This window comes from Rana temporaria, chromosome 2, assembly GCF_905171775.1.
Source record: "Rana temporaria chromosome 2, aRanTem1.1, whole genome shotgun sequence".
NCBI lineage: Eukaryota > Metazoa > Chordata > Amphibia > Anura > Ranidae > Rana > Rana temporaria.
The window spans coordinates 482,774,661-482,800,176 of record NC_053490.1 but is presented as its reverse complement, the minus strand read 5'-3'; the positions used below and the strand labels follow the sequence as shown (position 1 = coordinate 482,800,176).

Sequence of the window (25,516 nt, the reverse complement as noted above, 5' to 3'; positions counted from 1 at the left end):
GTACAAGCTCAACACACTGTTGACAGCTCACCGTACATTGTTTGCTCTCTAGTGTATGTCCCTTTTCTTTGGTTAAAGCGACATAGGCCCTCCTTTGTCAACTGCCTCCTGGATACATGTCACACATCCCAAAAGACTGAAGGACTGCACTAACAAGCTCTCTGTGAATAACAGACTGCACTAAAAAGCTGGCTCTTAAATCCAAAGATGGTGGTGCAGAATCTAACCAATGCCGGCAAAACTGTGTCTGCAAGGAAGACAATGGTGGACCCCACTGACTTGTAAATATACTTTTTTTATTGTCAAATGTAATATTTATTGCTGTGTCTGATTTGAATTTTGCAATCTAGCTGGAATGTCCTCTTTAACTCGATGGGAAAAAAAATGTATAGTCTTTTTTATTTTGTACTCTTTGATTATTCATGCCTGAATGAGCCTGTACCCTTGACTTCTTACAAACCCAATCATTTTCAGTTAAAAATATTTTTGTAGTATAAAAGATTATATGTTCTGCCTAGCAATATAATTTCCAAATTAAGCTAAAGACCATGATTTAGCAAAATCGTAGGATATATTTGAGAACACACAATGTACATCTGCACGGAAGCAGAACTTTTTCTGTGCTGCAACATAAATCCTACTTTATTAGTTTTAAGTCCCTTTATTTTAATGCAATTAGTTTTTTACATTCCACTTGAATTTATTTTTATTGATCATCTGTCGAAGTCAGCCTTGCGGAAATAGAAGGCAAATTGTAGGTAAGTTATCTAATACATTCTTCATTTTCACCACCCATTGGCAAGCTCCTTCTAATCAAACCCTGTACGCTAAATTACACCGATCAACAAAGGGAAGAAAAAAGTATTTTCACAATTACATCTTTGCCATCTAGAACAGCAGCTGATATCCACTCAGGGTAAATGATCGTTAGGGTGGAAAATTGCAGTTTGGTATTCAGTAGTAAAATATTCCTTTTCTCAATAAGAAATAAAAGAAGACAAACCATTCTCCAGAAAGCTAATCACTTCCTAAAATCAAAACACAAAACACTTATTTGTTTTACTGGTTCTAACCTGGCTTAGCCTTATGCCGCGTACACACAATCATTTTTCAGCATGAAAAAAACTTTGTTTTTAAAAAATGTCATTTAAAATGATCGTGTGTGGGCTTCACATCATTTTTCAGGTTCTGAAAAACGACAAAAACATTTTTCGAACATGCTGCATTTTTTAACGTCGTTTTAAACAATGTCGTTTTTCAGGTTGTAAAAAATGATCGTGTGTGGGCTAAAACGACGTTAAAAACCTGCACATGCCAGAAGCAAGTTATGAGACGGGAGCGCTCGTTCTGGTAAAACTACCATTCATAATGGAGTAAGCACATTCATCACGCTGTAACAGACAGAAAAGCGCGAATCGTCTTTTACTAACACGGAATCAGCTAAAGCAGCCCAAAGGCGAATGGAACTTCCCCTTTATAGTGCTGCCGTACCTGTTATACGTCACCGCGCTTTGCTAGAGCATTTTTTAAAAACGATGGTGTGTGGTACATTTTTTCTACATGCTGAAAAACGTTGTTTTTTTTCATGCCGAAAAATGATCGTGTGTACACTGCATTAGCCTTGTCTTTGCCTGTGACAGTCACAGACCTGCTCCACATTGGCGATATGGGGCAACATCAAAAACTTGTTTCTAAACAGGAAGAAGTGTAAGATGGGAAGCGGATGATTTTTTCTTAATGTAACCAAAAGTCCTACAAACATGAAGGCAGATTTAGGGACATTTGTAAGCACTTGAAACATATTGTGACAGTGGCAGGACCTGGCAAAAGAGTGACGCGGGATTGCACTAATGAGTATTGGACTCCGGAGTATTGTGTCTAAGCAAAAGAAACTTGGTATTCTGTATTTTTTTATCCCGTATTATTAGAGTCTGGAGCTTGAATGTTCCAAAGTGTCTTGGGTGAAACAAAGCCTTCAATCCTGTATCCAGGTCTTATTGAAGACCTGCAGGTTGTGTGAATGTGCAGGTGTACATGCTCATTATAAGCTCTGTTCTGCTCTGTTGCTCTTGTTTGATGACAGATGTATGTTCCTGTTAGTACTCTACTCAAGAGTTGAAGAGTGTCCATGTTCATTGGGTTGAAAGAGTTGAAATGGCTAAGTGAGTTTGGCAAACTAAGAGAGAGTCTGGGAGACTTAGGTGGAATGAGGAGTAATTTTATACTGTATATTGTCATAAATGGCCATTTGTTGTCTGCATTTTGTCCCGATTGTGCGTATAATGTCACAATTGCCATTTTGGTGCTCCCATATAAGTAGTATTGCTTGTTTATTACCTGAATATTGTCATGTTCATGTATCTGTTATCTGCATATTGCCACACTTGGCTGTTTTCTGTACATGTATTGTAATGATTGCCTATTTGCTGTCTGCATATTGTAACAGTTGATTGATCGCTACCCATGTGTTGTATACAATTCCCTTTTTGGGGCCCATGAATTATCAGAATTGCTATTTTATGTCTCTGTCTTATTTTCTTTTTGTGCCGTTGTTGATGTTTAGAGAATCATATAAGTACTATTTAATCCCATGTAGGCCTGTCACTATAAAAAGCTTGCCACTAAAGTCATTGGCCCGGATTCAGAAAGGAGTTACATTGGCGTATCTCCAGATACGCCGTCGTAACTTCGAATGCGGGCCGTCGCATCTCGACGCCTGATTCATAGAATCAGATACGCCTCAATGTTGCCTAGATACGAGTGTCGGATTCAGAAAGGAGTTACATTGGCGTATCTCCAGATACGCCGTCGTAACTTCGAATGCGGGCCGTCGCATCTCGACGCCTGATTCATAGAATCAGATACGCCTCAATGTTGCCTAGATACGAGTGGCGTAAGTCTCCTACGCCGTCGTATCTTAGGGTGCAATATTTGCGCTGACCGCTAGGGGCGCTTCCCTAGACTTCCGCGTTGAATATGCAAATTAATTAGATACGCCGATTCAGAAACGTACGTCTGCCCGGCGCATTTTTTTACGTAATTTACGTAAGGCTTTTTCCGGCGTAAATTTACCCCTGCTATATGAGGCGTAGCCAATGTTAAGTATGGACGTCGGGCCAGCGTCGAATTTTGCGTCGTTCACGTTGTTTGCGTAAGTCGTTCGCGAATAGGGCTTTGCGTAAGATACGTTCACGTCTAAAGCATTGATTATTTGCGGCGTAATTAGGAGCATGCACACTGGGATACGTTCACGGACGGCGCATGCGCCGTTCGTTAGAAACGTCATTTACGTGGGATCACACTTAATTTACATAAAACACGCCCATATTTGAATTAGGCGGGCTTACGCCGGCCCTTATACGCTACGCCGCCGTAGCTTCTGGCGCATAATGTTTCTGAATACCATACTCGCCTCTCAAAGTTACGGTGGCGTAGCGTATAGGAGATACGCTACGCCCGCCTAAAGATACACAATTGTATCTGAATCTGGCCCATTGTGTTTCGCCATGGTGCACTATGTACGTCACTAATAAACCCTTGAATTTTATCGCAAGTCATTATTATGTGTGCCGCTATTAAAATAAATAAAAAGTCTTCACGATTTCCATTTTTTTCTGCCCATCATTAGTATTTATTTAATTTAATAATTAGTACTGAAATTTTTTGGTATATAGAAGAGAATGAGTGTTAACTACGCTAGATATGCCACTGATTGAAGTATATATTTTTTATTTTTTAGGTGAAAGTTGTAACAGATTGTAAACCCTAGACTAAAATTAAACTTTATATAAAATATAAAAAAATAGAAATGTTACAGAGAAATATTACCGTACCAGTTACAATTGCCAAGGCAGTAGATATGTGTAACACTATTCCTTTAAAGTTTTTAATTCTTTATTTTCTAAAGAATGTTAGAAACATATAATATTCAACACATTTGAAAAATATATTACCTAGATTTAAAAAGCACACAACAGTAAAGAGAGCAGTTGTACTGTAAGTATTCTTACTAACCCAATCTCATGCACATACGGAACGCCTCTTTGATGATGTGATAATGTCACTGTATCATGTAACCTATAAATTCAATGCCAATAGTGACACTTGCAGTAAACTAGATATTTTAGAAAAGATAACTTTTCCATCTATCATAAAATGTGCATGAAATGCAATAAATCATTGCTGGGAAATATCATTCACCTTTGGCCAAGCCTTATTTGCTCTAAAATGCTGTATCATAAATTCATCTAGTAACATCATGTTAACACCAGGATGTAGCTAATCATATTATCACAGAAAATAAGGCAATTGTCAGGGAATATGGGAAAAAGACACGAGAAGATACACATCCTGAAGCCATTTGCAGTAACTGGCCAGTAAGAATGTTACCATTGATATACCTTCTAGGAAATTGTCTAATTAGACAGCCCTACTTCCTGTTCTTAGTCTGAAAAACAGTTCTCAGGCTGAGTTCTACATAAGGCTTACTAATTTTCTTAGATAATAGCACAGAAGGTGTAATTGTGAAATTTTCTTCTTCCTCTTCCTGGAAAACTTTTTTTCTATTTTGGCTATGAGCTATTTGATCCAAAATAAGTAAATATTGGCTAGAAGGTAGAAAAATGGAGCAACAAGAATGGATAATTCCAGCAAAGTGAAGTGCATATGCTACCTCTAACATCCAGTGAGATTTTCCATTTAATTTACTAGTTTGTGCTAAAGACCTTAAAGTTGAACTATAGGCAAAACGTTATTTTTCATTTTGGGTAGAGCAAGTAAGGGCTATTATATTTGTTTTTGCCATCTGTGTCCCATTGGGGAGATTCCCATTCACTTCCTGTCTTATAGCCAAACAGGAAGTAAGAGGAAATCCCTACAAATTAAGGGAATTCATTGGAGACCCCCAGGTGACCAGAATTAGTGTCCCCTTTAGAAGGTTTCTCCTCCATTACTTTTCTGGGGACAACCCAAAATTTGGGATTTTATTCTACTTTCACTTTCAATAACAATGGTAAACAGGACAAATAGAGAGAGTGAATCTCCTTAACAGGGGCAATGACAGCAATACAAACTGAGAGGTGTTTTAATCCCTCCCCATTCTAACAAAAACTAAAAAAAAGTTTTGCCTTTAGTTGTACTTTAAGAGGAGAAGCTGATTGGTTGGTAAGACCAATGCAGACAGGTCTCTCTTCCAACACGTACAAGCATAACGGTCTCAGAAAAGTTTTTTAAGCAGCCCCAGGATTGTGAAAAGGCATAATGAGCTATATTATTTTATAGGAAAAAGTCTGCCCCTGTTTTTTTTATATTCTCACATTTAATTTTGTAAGCTTGCTAAAAATAAGCAAAAATTATCAGAGTATAGAAAACTCTGATTTATCTCTTACACATATTTCAGAAGTAGGTTTGCTGTCACAGAGGCAGCACACAACAAATTGTTTCATATGGATGATCACAATCCTTTTGGTCAACTCTGGCTGTATGTGTGTGAAGAACAGATTGGAACACAGAAATCAAACTCAGTGTTCCTCAGTCTATGTGGGAAATGTTGTTCACTGTCAGACTAGAGCCAGTGAGAGTGAAGTTCACCAACAAGGCACAGTTGTTTACTGATATGCACTTGCTCAAGGTGATTGCAGAGGGAGTTTAGGAAGAAGAGTATGTCTCACATATACAGACACATGGAAAAAAGTAAGATGGTCATGCAACAAAGTATAATTTCTCCCTGTACTGTATATTGTTGTAATTAAAAATGTCTGAGAAGTCTTTATACATACTTAACCATGGGGACAATTCCTCCCCTACTCTGGAATGTCTAAATAGAATTAAAGTATAACTAAAGGAAAAACTTTTTTTGTTGTAGCTTTAAAAAAGTGAAGAAGGATCAGACCCACAGTCAGGTTTTTATTGTTGTCTGCAGGCTGTAAAGCTAAAATAGTGAAAGATGATGGGGCTTCAGCTTGGTTCTCCATCCATAGAAAACCCCTACTAATGCATTTTGCCCATGTGAGGCTTAATCATAGATGATCACCATAAAAAAAAACTAGAGAGGATATTTTCCAATCTGGATACCATCTTTGGTGTCCCTGTAGACCATGTAGACAGACAGCAAAGTATTCCCTCACTTTGGATCGATTTTCTCTCACTTCCTATTGTGACTATAGGCAGGAAGTTGTACAACAAAAGGCAGATGTGTCTGCACCCATCATTCTCTGGGCGAGTCCTACCTTCTATGGTGAAGTTTAATTGGTATAACATTTTATTTATTTTAGTAAATTACCCCCCTCCCCTTCATAACAATATGTATCACATCATCCTCTAAAATAACAGAGATTCCCAACTATTTTCAACAATGCACATATGTTAGCTACAGTTAAAACTTGGGGAATCTTTTAATATAAGATCAGAAAAAAATAACGAATTGTGAATGGCCAAATAATTGGTATACCGCTGACCCCTCTCCAATAAAGCATTTGTGTATTTTGTCAATACACACATCTATAAAGATATTTTTTTAAATTTTTTTTGTTCTTAACAACCATTAGGGTAATTTTTACTGCTACCCCCCCCCCCCCCCCCCAACAAACTGGCAGGATGTTAATGTTGACATCTCCTTTCACAACCCACCACTTCAAAACAGTGCCCTAAATATAAGACCACTTACACAGTCCCAAAGCGGTGTTAAGATGCTTGTGAAACGGTGCCCTATTGATTGAAAAGGAAATTTTGATATTCTAAATTGCGGGTTGCCAAATCCATCCATTATCGTAATAACCAACAATGTATTTTGCAGAATGCCCAAAATAATCAAGATTTTATCTGTCTGAAAGAGCCGCTGCTTTCGCGAAACTTTGAAGGTTGCTAATCATAATGTGCATTAAGAAATTTCTAAGCAGTCTGATAAAAAAATAAATAAAAAAAAATAACGCTAAAAAATGAAAGCTGTGAATATGTGCTTGTAATTGAACGGTGCAAAAATAACTAGGTAATCAAGATAGTGTTTGACAAGATATATAATTTTCTTGAATGGCAATGCAAGCTAAAATCATTAAAGGAAGTCTTATTTAGAGGCAGCGGGTGTCCTGCAGTCACATAATAGCATTCAAATGCACGGTACCAAAATCAGTTTTGTTCCAAGGTCATAGAATAAACATTTTTGTACAGAGAATACCATTAGTTTTCAAGAACGATACGCAAACATTCTCAAGGAAAAAAAGAAAATAAGCATGCATGCTAACAAGATGTTTGCCTGAAATGAACTGTTGCTCTGTTTAACGAAAATACTAACTACAATTCTGTTTGCACATGTGTTCTGCTAATAAATATGAAAAAATGAGTAACACGTTTATTAATAGTTGTGAGTGAAATGGTTTGAAACATATTTATGAGGATATACCCAATCCATAAAGAAACATAGAATTCATATTAGTTGTCTGGTTTCCAAAACAGTCTGATCCTCTGCCGATCTGACAGATCTAAGTGTACATTATATTGTACACCCCTCAAAATGCTTGAGATTGGGTGTTTCTTGAAAATAATGCTGTAAATTTACAGCATACAAAGAAATTTAGACAATTGTGAGCTTTCAACCTTCTAGCAATGGTTTGGGGAAGGCCCTTTTTGCTTGAGAATAAATGTGCCCTTGTTTATAAAGCCAGGATCATAAAGATAGGATTTTAGTGTGAAGAGTATTCTCCTCAACCCTACTGAACACCTTTGGGATGATTTGAATAGCCAATAACAAGCTATGTCTTCCCGTTCAACATCAGTAACTGATTACACAAATCTTGTGAAAAGACTTGAAAGAGTGGAAGCTGGCATAGCTACGATGACGCCCCTTTGGAATAGTATGTCCCAAAACCTGAAAAGGGTGTGATTGACAGGTTTCTGCACAATTTTGCCTATATGGTGTAAATATCCAGGAAAACTTTAAAATAAATCAGTTACTTTCCAAAACAGGAAGCAGATCAGGATGATGTAATCACCAATATGGCTGCCCTATACAATAAAGCTGGCCATATATGGCTTGCATTTTGGGAAATTTCTGCTGAATGGGCAAAATCTGAACTGCTGGAGATCCAGCAAACGCTTCCCCAGCTCAAAAAAGTTAATATAAAAATCAACTGAGCAGGGCGGAATATTATTACCTAAACTGTGACTGCATTCTACCAAATTCAGTCATTGTTTGGGTTTTCAGGCAGCCACAAGTGCTGCTTTTGTTGAATGCAATAGCTGCCAATGAAGAGTCCTCGATCCATGCGGTTTAAGAGCAATGAGAGGAATTTTTGATTTTCTATCATTCAGTCCTCAAACCATGTATGGCTAGCTTTATATTTAATTTCCTACAACCTTAAAGTGCATGTACAGGTTTATTTTTTAAAGATGTTATACTTACATGCTCTGCAAAATGGCTTTGCACAGAGCGGCCCCAAACCTCCTTTTATGGGGTCCCCTGCCACATTCTCATCTCCTCCTCCCTTATGAGTTCCCCCATTGAAAGTGACTTGCTCTGGGAGCACTCATGCTGGCTTGACCCTGAGCAAGGCTGTGTGCATCTATTGACACACATTGCTCGCCCCCCCACTCCCTCCTCACATGAGTTCATTGAGAGAAGCACAAACCAATGACTCCCGCTGCTGTCTCTGAGTCCTGTGAAGAGAGAGAGAGAGCAGCGCTTCTGTTTTCAGGCACAGCACTACATTGAGATTGGGCTCAGATAAGTATTTAGGGGAGGAAGGGCTTGAGGGGAGTTGAACTTGGAAGGTTTTTTACCTTAATGCAGAGAATGCATTAAGGTAAAACACCTTTAGCCTTTACAACCACTTCAACGTAAAAACATTTTTTTTTTAAAAACATTACTGATAAGATTGTCTATATCAAGATGACTGTCTTCTTTGACTATGCCTGCAGACGCACCAAAATGTGAACCTTATCCGATGTATGAAGTATTTCTGTTTAGCCAAAATATGATTATCTTTTATGGAAGCTTGAGAAAAATAGCTAAAGTCATACCATCACAAGAAAGCAGTTGCCTAATGTCTTTTGGAGAAGCAGAAGAAATAAATGAGTGCCTTCAATTGCAGTTTTAATGCCACCAATTTATCTGAGTCCTAATTCCTAACAGTCATGTCTTTGCTGACGGTTAATTCCATAAGACGGCTCTCCATAACAATGTATTATTATTAGGAGGGTTGACTCAATTAATATGTTTCCATGGCATCCCAGCTGTCTATTCTCCAAATGCAAAACATTTGTTCCAATTAAAAGTCAACTAACAAAGTGAACAAGCATAGTCCTAAAGGCAACAAAAAGTCAGATTGATTTAACCTGTTCACTTTAAATAAGCATTCTCTTTGCCTGTATGTATCATTCAAGCCACTGATATACAACTTAAAAAATAATAACATTCTGAACTGTGCTGTTTCCTCCTATTAACATTTTTCTGGATAACAGAAGGCAGGGAAGTAAGCTTCCCCCCAACTGCCCTCTATTAGAGGCAAGGAATCAATGCCACAAGATGGAAAAAAAAGACATATGAAGCACATGCAAACTTTTCTTCACACTGCATGAACCTGCCATAATTATTTCCCCAAGGTAATGCAGATAAGGAAAAACAGAACATGCACAGCACTGACTGGAAGTGCTGGAGAAGAGATTAAAGTGTATCTAAACCAGAGAACAAACTTTTAATATATTGCAGCTTACCAGTCCTTCGATGATTTTTCTTCAGGCGTTTACCCTTTATTTTCATCTGGTGACCCTGCCAGTAGCACACGTCCTGTCTTACAGTGGAGAAGCGTTGTCACCCTAGGACGGGATTATAGAAACATCGTCCTTGACTCTTCTCCCCAACAGGAGGGAGGCATTCTGTAGTCCTAAAAAACTTCCTGATAACATAGTTTGAGATAATGCCTTGTTATTTTCTGTTTATGAACACGCCGTTATGTAATGTAACCTTTTTAAGACCAGGATTTTTCTGGCACTTATTGCTTACTAGCTTAAATCAGTATTTTATGCTAGAAAATTACTTATAGCCCCCAAACATTATATTGTTTTTTAGCAGAGACCCTAGCAGTGATGGCCCCCCAGATGTTTTGGAACTATATTTCCCATGATGCTGATGCACTCTGCCGTATAGTTCAGCAACATGGGAAATGTAGTTCCAAAACATCTGGGGTGTCAAGGTTCGCCATCACTGCTAGGGTCTCTCTCTCTGGGGTGCCAAGGTTCGCCATCACTGCTAGGGTCTCTGTCTCTGGGGTGCCAAGGTTCACAATCACTGCTAGGGTCTCTGTCTCTGGGGTGCCAAGGTTCACCATCACTGCTAGGGTCTCTATCTCTGGGGTGCCATGGTTTGCAATCACTGCCCTAGTGAATAAAATGGTGATCGTTGCAATTTTTTATGTCACACAGTATTTGTGCAGTGGTTTTGCAAACGCAATTTGTTGAGAAAAACTACAGATTAATCAATTAAAACAAAACACAATATTTACCCCATTTGTTTTGTAGAAAGATGATGTTACGCTGAGTAAATAGATACCTAACTTTTCATGCTTTAAAATTGTGCACGCTCGTGGAATGGTAACAAACTTCAGTACTTCAATTTCTCCATAGGCGACACTTTAAACGCCTTTACATGTTACCTGTTTAGAGTTACAGAGGAGGTCTAGCACTAGAATTATTGCTCTTGCTCTAGCAGTCACAGTGATACCTCACATGTGTGGTGCAAATCATTTACATATGCATGTACAACTTAGGTATGCATTTGATTCTGCAGGCGAGCATGGAGGGAAATATTTTTTTTTATCACTTTCATTCTTATTACAAGGAATGTAAACATCTATTTTTATTTTTTTTATGTATTATAATTATTATTATTAGATTTATTAAAATAGTATATTTATTATTTATGTATTATTTATTTATTGTATTATTATTTTTATTATCATTTCTATTGATAAAAGGATGACAGGTCCTCTTTATGGAGAGATCTAATGTCAAAAAGTCCCCACATCTCTCCTTTACCCTTAAAAGCCAAAGATAAAAAAAATACATATATTTTTTGATCTTTTGCTTCAAATAATAATAATTTACATCCAGCCTGGACAGGATGTGGCGTGATGATGTCGCTCTGGTCCTCCAAGGCCATAGAGGTGATCAAAGTGGATTAGTCGGCCGCACCATCAGATTGTTTTTCGAGCATGCCAACGGAAACAGTAAGCCAGAGAAATAACGGAGGGAAGGGGGAATGTCCCCTCATGCTGCTTCTGAAAGCGTTCCAGCAGCTCATGAGCCGCTCAGAACGCTTTTATGAGAAAACCAGCTGCAAAAAATGATACAGGGTCTTGAAGTGGGTAATCTGTAGCTCTTATGCCTAGTACACACGAGAGGATTTATCCGCGGAAACGGTCCTCCGGACCGTTTCCGCGGATAAATCCTCTGGCGGATTTTGATCTCCTGGTTGTACTAACCAGGAGATCAAAATCCCCACGGAATTCCGTCCGCGGTGACGCGTTGCGCCGTTGCCGCGATGATGACGCGGCGACGTACGCGACGCTGTGATATAAGGACTTCCACGCATGCGTCGAATCATTACGACGCATGCGGGGGATGGATTCGGACGGATTGATCTGGTGAGTCTGTACAGACCAGCGGATCAATCCGTTGGAATGGATTCCAGCGGATAGATTTCTTAGCATGTTAGGAAATTTTTATCCGCTGGAAAACCATCCCCGGGGACAAAAATCCGCGGAAACAGATCCGCTGGATTGTACACACCAGGGGATCTATCCACTGAAACCGGTCAGCGGATCAATTTCAGCGGATCGATCCTCTCGTGTGTACGGGGCCTTAGACATTAGTAACTGCCTCACCTATAACCCTTTTTAAGATTAGGTGTATATAAAATGCAAGGCACAGTACTGTGTTTTTTTTTTGTTGTCATATACTGTATTTAGAATTAGATTGCAATCAATGTGTCCTATTTAATAACATTCCAGAAAAAAAACAGCAACAATATATTTTAAGCATCATGCCAACGGATCTGCATTTGAGAGAAGTTATCAGTCTGCTAATCAAGTTCACTAGTGTAATAATCCATGTAATAACTTCAGCCAGAAGTCTATAGACAGCTATTCATTTCCTGAACTTATTTCCTAGTTTGTAATACATGAGAAGCATGCCAGGAGTAATTGAACAAGCTGACATTTTAGAGATAAGAGTGTGGGGGGGGAAATGGAAAGTTAAATCTTCCAATAACGTAGTTAAACTAAACTCTCTCTCGCTCAAAAAAAAAAAGAGACTGAGGTTCCTCAATTATGCATAAATGACTTCGGATTTACAGAAAGAGAATGGACTACAAAAGATAAAATCACTTTATAGAAACAGTATTCCAGATAAAAATCAAACAGGACAATCTACAGACAATTATTCTTGTCACTGCCACGATGGACTACTACCAAAGAACAGACTACATAGGTGAAGACTCCTCTATAACTGGCAGCTTAGTATGGAACAGAAACCTAGAATTGTGGGCTCAAGTGAAGACTAAACAAGGTTATTTCAAAGGTTTATGTAATGAGAAAAAGAGTCTGGCATTGCTAAATTCTACATTTGATAATGCTGGTTCCCTGGCCAACATATTGGTTTAGCTTCAACGCTGTCTGAGTCATTGACCAACAACAAACATAGATTTCTGACACTATTCCGACACTGTGTGCTTGTGTTGGTTCTGTGATTTTAAAGTACCTAAAGAGGAACCTATCTATGTAATAAAATTCTGTCACTAATAAAATTTGTGTCTGTATATAAAAAAAAAACAAAAAAAACAATCTGAAGCCTCATACACACGATCGGATATCTTATGGAATCGAATCCGATGGATTTTTTCATCGGATATCCGATGAAGCTACAGTATATTCATGCATTTCCTTGTTCAAATATTTTATTGGTGAAACAGTGTTTTACACAGAGAAATTATAAATTTTGTGATAAGTAAGTCATAAGCAAACAGTAATCTGTATATAATAACAAGGATATACATGACCTGTATGGAAGGAGAACAGATGTTTGGAAGCTTATAAGCAAGTAAAAAAATAAAAAGCATGTTGTCGGCTTGGAAGTCATAAGGATCATAGGGGGAAGGGGGCAACTTGTGAACAACAGTGAGAAAATCAGTCCTGATGGTGTGCTCAATATCGATTTAGAGAGGCTCCTCCCTATAATGTAGCCAGGGTGTAATGTAACTGTACCCCTAAGGTAATGGGAAACTATACCATGGGGATAAGTTCTGTGGGAGAACATATCCTATCATTCATTCCCTTGGTTTTGGGAAACTAGTAAAGAACGGATAAAAAAGAATGTGGATAGTGGAGGGAAGTCTCGCACCATGTGTGGTTTAGGTCTCAAGGTATAGGGCTCATCTCCCCATTGATACAGGATGTGGTGGTGGAGCAGGATGTACTAATCAGCCTAAAAAGCAGGGGGTGAAGGGGTCACAGGTGGGAAAAAATGGGGGAGGAGAGGGGTTCCCTAAAGAGGATCTCATTACCCTCCTCCCAAAGCCCATTCTTATCTCAGGTGTGCGCGCGGGGGGGGGGGGGTGGCTGTGTGTAGCAATACGTCTAATATTCATGCATTTCATACATAATAAAATAATATTGACCATATACGATCCAACTGGCAATACATAATTAAAACAAAAGTTGCATCCAAAAACTTGATGCGTTTTGTGACTCTTTGTTCACTTCTTTAGGAGTAGATGCATGTATAGTATCTAAGATAAAACATCAGGTATGCAGCATACCAAATGGTATCTCATAGTACATAGAGTAATTCCAACTTCAAAAACCACCAGAGGGGCTCTAATACTTACAAATCAGAATAAGTATGACAATATTTCCAAATGGTTGCCTGGGGAGTCTCACTCGGGAGCTGTGGAAGTGAGAACTCAAGGGAAGTCACACTTCCACAGGTCCTGGGTGAGACTCCCCTGGCAATCACCATTTAGAAATATTGTCATATCTATTCTTAGCTGGTTTGTAAGTATTAGAGCCCCTCTGGAGGTTTTTGAAGCTGGAATTACTCTAAGTATTACAAAATACCATTATGTATTGCCAATTGGATTGTATTTGGTCAATATTATTTTATTATGTGTGAAGTACATTAATATGGATTCATTAAAAGTCAGCTTGTTACCATTTTAACCTCTTTTTGTACCCACATTTTTTTGGTGTATTAAACAACAATGTTTGAAACTAGTTATTCATTGGCCTTATGTGTTGTTTCTCATTTAAAGTCCCAGGTTAAATACATTGGTTATATGGGTAAATTGATTAAGGGATGGAGGCACATCATTGGGTTTACCAGGCCACATTCCACTTTAAGTCAGGCACAGCGAGACAACTAGCATTTTCTCTCTTGACAAAACCACTCAGGCTAACATTTCAACAGTGATTAGCAGATTGCCAGGGAGGGTCTGTTCTTAAAGCCCAACTGAACTTCAAGCTTAAAACAGCCAAATACATTCAAGGTGCATCAAAACAAAAGGTGTGCATCCCCAGGACACAGCGCATCCCCAATCTCGTAAAGAGAAAATGACGCAGCTCTTTACCCATGTGATCAGCTGTGTCTAATCACAGCTGATCATATGTAAACAAGGAAATGCCAGTTATCGGCTTTCCTCTCCTCACGCTGGCAGCACATGAGGGCTGAGGCGAGCCGATGAGCGGAATTTTTTCACAGGGGAGACCTGCACAGATAATCAGTTCCCTGCGGCCTAACAGTGCCCAATAGTGCCGTCTATCAGTGCTCATCAGTGCGGCATATCAGTGATGCTATCAGTGCCCATCAGTGCTGCATATTAGTGCCTCCTCATCATTGCCACCTCATCAGTGCCCATCAGTGCAGCCTCATCAGCAGACATCAGTGAAGGAGAAACATTACAAATGACAACAAAATTACAAATTTTCGACCAGAAACAAAATAAAATTATTTTTTTTCAAAATTTTCTGTGTTTTTAATATGTTTTTTAGCAAAAAATAAAAAAACCTAGTGGCGATTAAATACCACCAAAACTAAGCTTTATCTGTCTAAATTTTTTTTATAAAAATGTAATTTGGGTACAGCGTTACATGAAAGTGTGACAGCGCTGAAAGCTGAAAATTGGCCTGGGCAGGAAGGGGGTAAATGTGCCTTGAATTGAAGCGGTTACTCATATGATATCTGTGGTCCACATGATGACTAGGCAATGTATTTGGTGTGACCGGTATCCTGAATATACCCCCATCACAGTAAAGTCAGGGAAGGGCTTTCAAGGGGCACATAGTGCTGTCCCGCACTAGGCTTCTTTTTCCAGGAAAGGTACTTGCCGTTAATATGATTGTCATGCAGGAAGAGAAAACTGGAAACCACTATAGAGGCCACTTCAGTATATACTCACATAAATCCATTTTAGTAAAGAAGGAGTTGGTGCTTCAATTCCATTGGCTGATCAACACTTACTAGTATTTGGCCACTAGTGGCAAGTTTACAGTAAGCATTAAATGCAAAATAAATGTTCTGGCATTTCCATAACTTGTTAAAATGTCTACAGCAGAAACCTGCAGATGTTTCTTCAATCCATAGACACATCTTTACAGTATCAGCAGACACAGAAACCTAAATTGTTACCACATGTCAGTGGGCCCACGAATCTCTACAGATGTGCTCAGCCAGTAGGATCAAACGAGATTCCATCATGCCTTCTGATCCACTGCCAGCCAAAGTTATCCCAACAATGTAAAGACATTCGTAAGTCATTAGGACCTGCTAGACAATACAAATGATAAGTGCTTTTCTAATCAGATATGTGTAATCACCATCATCAGATTCATTTATTGTTTCTGAGGATGTGAATGAAAACGATTCATCTTGTGTAATGTCATTATAATCTGACATTCTCAATTACACAGCTGAACTTTATATTAAAAGATAAAACAACCTGACCCACAGCAAGGATAATAAATATTCCCGATACATAAAAAGTGATGATAACGGGCCCTACATTCCTTCAGGGCTCATGCGCAGGTCAAGGGTTTAAAGAGCTATTTCAGGGCCTCAGAAGGTGAAATTGTTTGTGAAGTAAGAATATGACGTATATAATGCCTTGCATTTGGCTCTCATAAGTTTCTGATCATTCAATCTAAGAGGTCGGTACAAAAGTAATTCAAAAGTGGGAATAACTTTTTATTAATATTAACATTTATTACAATAGGTCATTCAAATCGGTTGAGTACTGTTGGTACATGTTGGTAGAGTAACCCCTCCTCTATAGTAACTATTCTTCTTTTTTTTTTTAATGCAGTTAAATAATGGATTACAAGCAAAGCAACGTGCCAATATCGAGTTCTTGACGCAGGGGTGTGCAGGCTGTCCAACATTCGCAGAAGGTTACAGAATGTTTACAGAAATTATGCCAGAGGAAACCAGCCCTGAAGACATACCAGGCAGTGGGCGACCATCAACTGAAGCCATGACATAAATCGTCAGCAATTGGAACTCAAAGATGGCACATTGCTTTTGCTTGGAGGGAAGGGTTGAAGGAAAAGCGGGAGGAGGAAAAGGAAAGGGAAGGTGAAGGAAAGGGAATAAAAATAGAGGGAAAGAAAAGAACCAGAAAAGTAGAGATTGAAGGGGTGGACCTATGGGTAAGTGGCCGTACACCCATTTTTTCCCCATTCATCAATTGTATCTATTATTAGGGGTCTGTCCCTTGTACCTTTGACTATCATGTAGCATATGCCAATGTCACCCTCAACCTCCTTCTTTGCCACTACAGTGACATTAACAGTAACCTTTGCCCAAGAAGAACATTCCTGTCTACATCAAGCGGTCAAGTCCCTGCAAGTGCCTGTTGGCATATGGATCAAGCCTGCACACCAAAATCCTTGTACCATCCAGGAAAGTCAACCTAAGATAAGTGTCTTGACATTACTCTTCTACCAAGCTACTCCCTCTACTTCGGTTTCCATGTGCACATAATCAGGACCACACAGCTATTCACATAGACTTATCTTATGTAGTCAATACTTCTTTGAAGCATGCATTGCCATTAATCAAAAGATACTGTTATCAGCGAAGAAAGCTGACACATTGCATTCAGCTGCTGAACCCTCTCCTTTCTGAAAGTCAACCATCTCCATTTCTTAATGTTGTCTATCTACTGAAGATATTTACTAATTAGTTCAAGACCGTAACCCTAGTCGAACTCTAAGCTATCTTATTTGTAAATGGTGGTATCAATTAGCCAGGCCTTTATGGATATTTTGTAAGTTTGCTAGGAAACAGCTATATAGCTGTAAACATGGTAAGGTATTGTGTTATCCACCACATGTCATTACCGATAACCTGTCATCAGAGAGGACCTGAATGCCTCAGCACAACCATAAAATACAAATACCTATTTTTTTCTCATTCAGACCATGGTCAAAAAGAGTTTTGTAGTTAAGCCAGCCACAGAAGGTTTGAAAATCGCTGGTCAGCAGGCATGGCCCAAATTTCCATCCATCAGTGGGCAGAGTGGTTGTACAGAAGTCAATCTCTCGATTTACTCCTGTAAAACCAGCCTTTCTTTTTTGTTTTTTTGCTCGATCAGTGCCACTGACTATAGTTGGCAACACTGATCATTGTACTCTGACAGCAGGGAACTATCCCCGCTGTCAGCATACAATAACTCCATGGGGGACTCCCCGTCTACACTGAATGCATTGATGAGGGAATCAAATCATTATTTTTTCATTCAACCCAATGGTTGAAAAAACAAAAAAGCATCATCTATAGCCTACCTTAGTTAAAGCGGAGCTCCACCCAAAAGGGGTAGCCCCATCTGTCTGCCTTCTCCCCCCCTTCGCTGCCACATTTGGCACATTTTGGGGGGAAGGGGGAAGCAGGTCCCTGTTTTGACAGGTTGACAGGACAAGTTTGGCCCCCCTCCTCATTCCCCCACAGCTGGCCCATTCACAGAGCATGCACAGTGGCCGCTGGCATCCCTTAGTGGCTATGTCGGTGGCAGCTCTTGGTAGCCGATTGAAAAATTGGCTCGGGTGAGGACACCGCTGGATTCCTGGACAGGTACAGTAAGTGTCCTAATTTTAAAAATCAGCAGCTACAGTGTTTGTAGCTGCTCAGTTAATTTTGTTTCTGAAGGAGCCTGGAGCTCCTCTTTAAAGTAAACCTAGTTTTAGATATACATTTTCAGGTTGTATTACATGTTAAACAGGTAAAAATTATGTTCTGGAAAATTGTTCTATCCTTCATTTACCCTCACCCTTTCCAGACCTGAGACAGGCACCATTTTTTTCTGGCATCATCCAGGATCTGATTGAAATGCTAGCAGATAGAGGACACTTGTATTGACTGTGTTCACTTATATTGTCCTACATAGATAAGCCCATGCTACCTATCAATGCCCTCCCAGTGGCAGGGTGTATTGCCAATGCTGTGCCCATGCTGAGCTAGGCGATTCTACAACTGTCAAACTAATGATCTAGTGCTGTTTACAAAACTGATATTTCAGCTTTGGTTTTGAACTCATAAAAAGTCTACTCCACTTCTTGTCTTGGAAGATCAAAGATCTTACCACTGAAATCCTTGAAAGAACCTGGCCAGGGATTCAACCCATGAACACCCACCAGAAACTAAAATATCACCTTTGGATGGATGGAGTCTGAAAGGGGAGCCTTTTCATACCTTGTGGATTTTTTTCCCCTTGACCTTTATATGTTACATCATATTCTTCTTCATATCCAACTGATTACAATGAACAGTCTGAATTAAATTCACATCATAGATAAACCAGTATCTCCTAGGAATCACATTCACATTATGCTATAAGCTTCCAAGTAAAAAGTTGATAGTAGAACGTTCTCAGAGGTAATTTCAGAGCTTAATAGAGGATAATGAAAATAAATGTGTTTCCAATATGTAAAATGATTACATATGTTACTGATAACGTTTTAACGGAGAGACCTTATTCAAGAGATGTCTCTTTGAGAAATATCATGCTACTGGCCTAGCGGAGAAAGCTAGATTATTTTTTTGTTGATTCCAATCAGGCACACACTCTGTCCAATGTAAGGTAATTATTATACAGCAAGTAGGAGCTGCACATGGGGAAATCTGATCGTTCAGAACCAAACAAATGGGCCCCTGTATAAACCACCATGGGCGGTATTTAATTTATGATGGGGATCTGCCCGTCAGAGTAACCATATATGGATCAATATCTGCTAGTAATACAAAAGCAGAAAGCATTGTTTGTAACTGCCTATGCAGGCATTAAATGTAAATCATGCAGATATAAAATCACCAGTATAGTAATATATTTTATACATATAAGAACATGCTCTAATATTAATCTACTGAAATGCCCTTGACTGAGAGAAGTGGCAGCACTAAGAGCCAACTGAAGCTGTATTTCTTAGCATAGTGCTCTCTCCATGTCAGTATAACACTATGGACATGCTTAGAGAGGGACGGTCACACTCATGGCCTATTCATTCCTATGTCTGCTGCCTTATAACTGTCCAATCAAAGGGTGTGGAAAGTCATGCACCAAGCTACAAGTCAGCAACGAGGTCCAAGACTGATGAGATACTGTCTTTATTGGCATATAAAACTCACTGTTGTACCCTGAAAATAGAGGGTAAACTGTGCCTGTGTGTTATATGCAGGGGGATGTGGAAAGTTTTTTTCCTGAAACTTCACTCTTATGCCGCGTACACGCAATCAGTCCATCCGATGAGAACGGACCGATTTCATCGGTTAACCGATGAAGCTGATTGATGGTATGTCGCGCCTACACACCATCGATTAAAAAAACGATTGTGTCAGAACGCGGTGACGTAAAACACAACAACGTGCTGAAAAAACGAAGTTCAATGCTTCCAAGCATGCGTCAATTTTTAACCGATGGTCTTGCCTACTAACGATCGGTTTTGTCCTATCGGTTAGGAATCCATCGGTTAATTTTAAAACAAGTTGCCTTTTTTAACCGATGGTTAACTAACCAATGGCGCCCACACACGATCGGTTTTGACCGATGAAAACGGTCCATCAGACCATTCTCATCGGTTTAACCGATCGTGTGTATGCGGCATTAAAGTGTGTATGCGGCCTGTGCGTGTAATATTCAGATATTTACGGTAATTTGCTTATACAATTTAGCTGATTATGGCTGGAAGTACAAATAGACAGAAATGTTCAGGCATGTCACAATCTAGTGCTAGTTGTTTTCTAGATGACCTTTCACTTCACACAAAATAAAAAGATAATAAATCTGGTGAAGTCATCTAATGATCAATCCAGCATAATCAACTCTACCAGACACACATCAAAGCCAGCCATAGACAGATCAAAATTAGAATTTTGATCCGGCAATGTGCAGGCTGGCTGTACTGAAGTCGATACATCGAACAACTTCAGTACAACCAGCCTGTCAGTTATATGGTTGAAGGAAAGTAAATGGCATAATGTATAATTGCATAATGTTGTCATAGAGAGCAACAGTCCCTAGAATAATCTACAACAACTGGAGGAAAGGAAAAGTAGAGTTACTACTAAATACAAATATTCATATTCTAGTCCAGGTGAGATTGCTCTAGACAATGTTTCTGTTTTTCTTAGCAAGTTTTCATGGATGAGCCCTATTAGCACAATCAAATTCTGTGACACTTGATAGAGTGACTAGACCAGGAGTGACCAACCTTTTGAAGAGCGAGGGCCACTTAAGCAACTTGGTAACCAGTCGTGGGCCACAATGAGCAGAGCGGGCAGATGACAGGTCACGGCTACTCTATAGGCCCTCCGATCCACCCTGATGGAAGGGGACGAATTCCCTTCTGTTTTTCAGATTGGTGGTAGGCGGGCGTAAACGGACACCTGTCGCTCTATAGAGATGAATTGAGGGTCCCATTTGGTCGGGGTAATCGTTTGAAAAGGGCCCAAGACTGCTTTCACACTGATGTGCTGTGGTTTACCCACACCACGGGCGCAGCGTAGTGCACCTGTGTCTATCCTGCGGGTTAACTGAAATCTGCCATAGACTCCGCCTGTGGCCAAAGCCAGCGCTGTAGAGGAAGCACCGGCTTATGGGGCTCTGCTCCGCAACCAATTTCTTCCTCTACGACCAGCTTCATTCACAACACTGATGCTCTGGGATGGTGGGTCTGCAACCTGCAACCCGCCATTCCATATCAGGAGGTCGCGGGCCACCTCAGAGGGCTCCGCGGGCCACATGTGGCCCCCGGGTCGCTGGTTGGCCACCCCTGGACTAGACCATCTACATATTTGTTTTTTGCCCCCACATGAACTTACTGTCTATCACTGCCATACAAGCTCACAAGCATTTGTTTGTTAACATCAATTAACAATTAAACTATCAGTTTCTGGATTGAGAACACTGATAGAAAATCCAGAAAGAGCATACAATTCTGTAACGCTGGTGACCCTCATGACAAGTAAACTTACACTGCAGTGCTGATGTGCCCCACTGCCAACAACAAAGTCAGGATGAAGTCTGGCTGTGGTGGGTTACTGCACGTTATGTGTAGCTTCTTGTCTTTCTGAGTAAGCCTGGTCATATAAGCAAATGCTAATTGATGAACTTGAGTTTTACAAAAAAAATTAACTTTGGTATGTATCCAGTATGTTAACAGTGATTTCATATCTATACAATTTCTGTAACATTCACACAGATGTCAATGGTCCATAAGGAGCAACTGATGTCATCCTTGACAAGTACCAGTAAGGAGCCAAAGGTACATTTCTGCATTGCAATTCTGGCATTTTGACAAAGAGCCTTCAAAGAGGATGTTTTATTCTGTTCCAAACGTATCAAAAGAAAGTTAACAAACTATGTCAAAAGGGATGGATAAATAATTCATGATATTAAACAGCGAGTACAAGACTGTCAATACTTCTGTTCTGAAAGAGCTGAGACGAAGCCTCAGCAGGATTCATGAATCACCCACACCGAGTTCAGGCGAACACGTATCATAATGATTTACCATTTGGCCTTGGATTATGTATCCATTACAGTTACATGTTATTGTTGAGGCAGCAACTTCTCATTATTCTTTGTTTTACTGGAATATATCAATACGTTGATTGTTAAATGTTTTTAAGAGTAACTATGGTGTATTTTCAGCCAGTGTTCATTCCAAGCTAACCTTGCAATGCTTAACTTAAAGGGGAGGTTCACCCTAAAAACGACTTTCTAGTATTACATTGGCCCCCCACATTACAATTCAATTATGCCTAGTATGTTTTTTTTTATGCTGTACATACCTTGGTACAGCTAATTCACCCGTGGCTTCCAGGTTGCGAGTCCCGCGGGAGTGGGCGTTCCTAACATGCTGGTGATTGACGTGATGACAAAAAACGAGCTCCCCCCGTCTCGTAAGCTGCGTCACGATTGGCGAAAGGAGCCGCACCGCCGTTCGGCTCCTTTCGGCAATCGTGACGCAGCTTACGCGACGGGGGGAGCTCGTTTTTTGTCATCACGTCAATCACCAGCAAGTTAGGAACGCCCACTCCCGCGGGACTCGCAACCCGGAAGCCACGGGTGAATTAGCTGTACCAATGTATGTACAGCATAAAAAAAAAACATAATAGGCATAATTGTATTGTAATGTGGGGGGCCAATGTAATACTAGAAAGTAGTTTTTAGGGTGAACCTCCCCTTTAAAGGAGAAGTCCAGCCTGGGCTTGTTTGGCTGAGCATCATCTATGGATCACAGGAGTGTTATGCCCTGTACACACGATCGGTTCGTCTGATAAAAACGGACCGATGGACCATTTTCATCGGACGAACCGATCGTGTGTGGGCCCCATCGGTGAAAAAAAATAGAACCTGTTTTCAATTTTTCTTATGGTTAAAAAAACGATAGAAAAAAACGTCTATGGGGAAATCCATCGGTCAAAAATCCATGCATGCTCAGAATCAAGTCGACGCATGCTCGGATGCATTGAACTTCATTTTTCTCAGCACATCGTAGTGTTTTACGTCAACGCGTTGGACACGATTGGATTTTTAACCGATGGTGTGTAGGCAAGACTTTTGAAAGGATATCTGATGAAAAAATCAGTTGGTTTAGATTCCATCAGATATCCAATCGTGTGTACAGGGCATAATTCGATTTGCACTCCTGTGAACTGAAGTCTGCTCTCTGCTGACATCACAGGAATCAGTCCAGGCACCGCGTAATCCCGACAATGGAAGTCTGGATCCGCCAGGTGCCTGGACTGACACCTGTTTCGGGCTCTAAACGAGCTGCTGAGGGCCTGATATGGCCACTCCCCGCCCCTCCACAGGTCAGCGCACCAATGAGTGTGGAGAGATGCTGATTGACAGTCAGCAGCTCTCTGCTTGGGAAAAATCAGAGAGCCGAGCCATCAGAGATGTTCAATCGCTCGGTTCTCAGTGTACACGCGTCGGGGACAGATGCAGCATCAGAGCGATGCTGCATCCAGCTAGGTAAGTATGATGGGGGAAAACCATACTTCTCTTTTAAAGTATTTTTTTTTATTTTTCACACATATATCTTTGCTGTTCCATGTTTGCATTATTGTAATATATACTGTATACCATTTTGTAGATTCACCCTCTAGTGGCTGTCTGTATTTAAATAAAAAAATAGATCTACCTTAAAGCAAGAGCTTAAAGACACTCGTATTAGGGTAATAAAATGGATATATGGATGGCTACTATTGTTGTTATCACTACACTTTGTAATAAATGTGTTGTATTTTTCTTTTTTTTTGCAATTACTACAATATCTCTTTCAGTCCTTGCTTTGGCAGTAAGAGGAGTTCAAATATACACTAAGGCTAGCCATACATAAGATTTCTCCTGTTCAGCCCCATGGCATATGGACGAACCTCCCTTGATGGCTGTCTGAATACTAGAATAATGACTTTACCTGATTAAATACTGTTACTGTTAAGCCGACCATACACGGTTCGAATATTGGTGGGTTCAGCAGGAACCGGACGAGATTCAAACTATTAAAGGGCAGGCTGAATGTACCAAGTTGATTGATCACTACAACTAGCCTGCCAGGTTCTCTTGTGATTATCGCTAGCGGCTGCTACAGCCACTAGCAATAATCAATGTCTTCTCCCAGCAATGATGGCTTTCCCCACCGGGAGAAAATAATTGCTCATTCCCCTGTCAACACTGTCTGTTGATAGGGGAATCATGCAAATTCCTTTCCTGCAACCCGTGGTTTCAGAAAGAAAATTCACACTGTTTATGGCCAGCCTAAGACTGACAATTTTCCACCTGACTCCTTTGATTTTTTATTTGAAGGTTGTCAGGCCTGGGAAGCATTGTGTCCACAATCAGTACATTATGGGTGAAATATGGGCTCCTGCAGACATGTCCTCCAGCTTTGAACCTGTACTTCTGTACAGGCTTTCTGTTTAAAGCCGTAAGACATCTAAGTGGACTACGAGAACACTCATCAGCGCTCCTGTATCCTATTGAAACTAAATGTCTGTCTACCACGGTCCAAACATTATACACCGCTCCAGGTGATCCTGCCACAACTCATTCAGCTCCAAAGAATCAGGTGCTGGCCTGTTCATATCAGGAAGACATCAAGTGTGGAACTTGGATGACTGCACACCGAAGTTAGAAGACCCACAAATGTATTGCAAAATAAAAAACATGTCTAAACAAATAAAAACACAGGATAGAGAGCAAGTATTGACGCTTTTGTATGCCAACTGGCACTTAATCGTTACACATTGCACACATACATTCTACATTTTAAATATTTGAATGAACGATTAACCGATTCAGCTGCAATTAATCTGTGTTGATGATCCAAGTCACTAAACTCACATTGAAAACCCATGAAAAAACACTTACAATATAACAACAGAATAAATCAAATAAAATCAATGCTTATTAATACAAAAATACAATCAAATGTGAATGGGAAAAAAGGTATATTAGTATAAGCGCTGCTATGCACTGGAACACTGCATGATTTAATAAAACAGTAGGGGCGGTAGGCAAATGTTCACATATGAATGCATACAACCTTAACCACTTGACACCCGCACGGCGTCATATGACGTCCAAAACGGGGACCTGTTATCCTGGGTGGACGTCATATGACGTGATGGGCTTTGCGGGGGGGATATCTCAATGATGCCTGCACCCGGAGGCATCATTGAGATATCATTTTTTAGCGGCAGCGATCCTGCGCACCGTAAGAACGATCATAGCGGCGGTTCCGCCGCTAGATCGTTCTTACAGGCAGCGGGAGGGGACATCCCCCCCCTCCCGCCGCCATCCGGTGCTTCTCCGGGCTCTCCCGTCCCACCGGGGGCCCGGAGAGATGATCGCCGTCCGCCGGATGTTTGCCATAGAGAAGACTGGTGACCATCTGGTCACCAGTCATCTCTATGACCGTCGGAGGCCCGGGCGCGATGTGATGACGTCACGCCCGGGTCCCCGTAAGTAAACAAA

At 40.2% G+C, this 25,516-nt stretch overlaps 1 protein-coding gene across 8 annotated transcripts in view; it reads right to left on the bottom strand.

The window, feature by feature from the left end:
- ROBO1 (roundabout guidance receptor 1) overlaps positions 1-25,516 on the bottom strand; it is a 1,468,549-nt gene that overhangs the window by 211,872 nt on the left and 1,231,161 nt on the right. The gene's annotated exons all lie outside the window — the stretch shown is intronic.